The sequence below is a fragment of the Vulpes lagopus genome, chromosome 6 (genome assembly GCF_018345385.1).
Source record: "Vulpes lagopus strain Blue_001 chromosome 6, ASM1834538v1, whole genome shotgun sequence".
NCBI lineage: Eukaryota > Metazoa > Chordata > Mammalia > Carnivora > Canidae > Vulpes > Vulpes lagopus.
Window position 1 is genome coordinate 86,461,757 of NC_054829.1, and position 2,221 is coordinate 86,463,977.

Genomic DNA, 2,221 nt, shown 5'->3' on the forward strand with positions numbered 1-2,221 from the left:
CATCCAGACACTCCTATTTTAAATAATCTTTACACCCAGTATGGGGCTTGAACTCACAGCCTCAAGATCAAGAGTCACATGCTTCACCAACTGAGCCAGCCAGGTGCCCCTTGCACATTCATTTATTTAAGAAATATTTAACACCCAATAAATAGCAGACACTGTGCCAAGTAATTGAGATAGTCAATAAGACTAGTAAGGTGTTTTGTCTCTTGGAGCTTACATTCTCTTGGAAGGGAGACAACCTTTATTTATTATTATTTTTTAAAGATTTTATTTATTTATTCATGAGAGACACACAAAGAGAGAGAGAGAGAGAGAGAGAGAGAGAGAGAGAGAGGCAGAGACACAGGCAGAGGGAGAAGCAGGCTTCAGGCAGGAAGCCCCACATGGGACTCAATCCCGGGTCTTCCCAGGCCTCCAGGATTACGACCTGGACTGAAGGCGGCGCTAAACCACTGAGCCACCTGGGCTGCCCCAGAGACAACCTTTAAATGAGTAAGTAAACAAATGGTAAAAGGTATCAGTAAGAAGTGCTAGGAAAGAAATATGATAAAGACTAGCAGGATAGTCTAAAGAGGCTGATTTAGACGGGGTGGTCATGGAAGGAAACCCTAGGGATATGACATTTGGGCTGAGGCTTGAATGATGTCTCAGCTACATTTCCAAATGCTTCTTTGGAAAATAACTATTTTTCAAAATGAAAACCTCCTCTCTAATATCCCTTCAGAAAGAGCCTTTCTCCTCTGGCTCAGAGTTAAGTACCAATGAATGAGCAGAAATCTCTCCCTGACATTAGGATAACCACCTGATTTTACAGCTAAAGCAGTAGCAACCCAACAAGGATCACCTGATTTGACTAAAGTACTTTTGGACAATCCCACAGCCCTGATTACCTAATTGCTGAACAAGGGGGCATTTGTACAATCACAAATCCACCTGTTGCACATGGATAAATGCCTCTGGAGAGGTAGAAATTCAATTACACAAGATCAGGGAAAAAACCCATTGGTTATAACCAATCTCACCCAATGACCCCTGGTCTTTTGACCTATTTAGCTGGTTACATTCAGGTTTGGGCTCCTGGTATAGAACCATCATAAAAACTAATTTGTCATATTACTTTTGATTTTGCTTTGCATAATTATTTTTAAGTCTTGTATCTGTTGCTTGCCAAATCTTTGTAGAAATGACATGTTCAGGAGGGTGCTGATATGCTCTCTGATGTTTATGACCTTGATGAGATATAGGCTTTGGATAAGAAATGCCTGAGTGTTCTCTTTCCTAATCTCCCTTGTTTTTTTTTTTTGTTTGTTTGTTTGTTTTTTGTTTTTGTGTGTGTGTGTGTGTGTGTGTGTGTGTGTGTGTTTGCCCAGGGTTGAGTGCAAACACAGTCCTCCCCTACCACAAACTATGCAGTTGAGTTTCCTCATATTTGGGGAAATTGCAGGAGTCGCACCCTCTGGAATGCAAAGTGTGAGCCTCACACTGGGAAAATAATCTCCATTATCATGGTATCTTCCCTGCCAGGTTAGGATCCTAACCTCCTTGTTACCAAATATGGCCTTAAATCGTTTCCAACTGCTATGCACTTGTCCTCTTTGTGGGACATAACAACTGGCAAAGGTCCTTCCTGGCACCAAAGGACAAAACCACTAAATGCAGAAAACCAAATTCTTGACCAGTGATGCTTTGGAGAAACATCTTGATCAAAAGGAGGAAATGTGAAACTGAATAAAGGAAACCTCATTTAAAATAGAGTATGGAGGCCAGAAGGTTAAGCTCTTACACCCTACCACTGGTCATCAATTGCAGACCCAAAAGAAAGAGACATACCTTGCTTGCCTCTTTGCTCAGCAATAAGCTCAGCCAATAATAAAAAAAAAAATACCACAACTCAGGCAATGAGAAACCATCACCACCCTGATCTCTTGCTTTCCTCCAAAGGACTTTAATTTTTTAAAAAGATTTTATTTATTCATGAAATGACAGAGAGAGAGAGAGAGGCAGAGACACAGGCAGAGAGAGAGGCAGGCTCCATGCGGGAGGTCCAATGTGGGACTCGATCCCAGGTCTCCAGGATCACACTCTGGGGGCCGAAGGCGGCAGTAAACCACTAAGCCACCCAGAGATCCCCTAAATGACTTTAATTTAAAGCAGACCCTCCCAGCTTCCTCCTTGTCTCTATAAAGTAAGATTTCTGTCCCTATCTCCAGACTTC

At 42.1% G+C, this 2,221-nt stretch overlaps 1 non-coding gene across 1 annotated transcript; it reads right to left on the bottom strand.

Moving 5' to 3' along the window:
• Positions 1 to 1,373: 1,373 nt before the first annotated feature.
• LOC121494102 lies at positions 1,374 to 1,538 on the bottom strand. Its single transcript, XR_005988739.1, has one exon. It is a non-coding gene; the product is annotated as a U1 spliceosomal RNA (small nuclear RNA).
• Between the last annotated feature and the right edge of the window lie 683 nt (positions 1,539 to 2,221).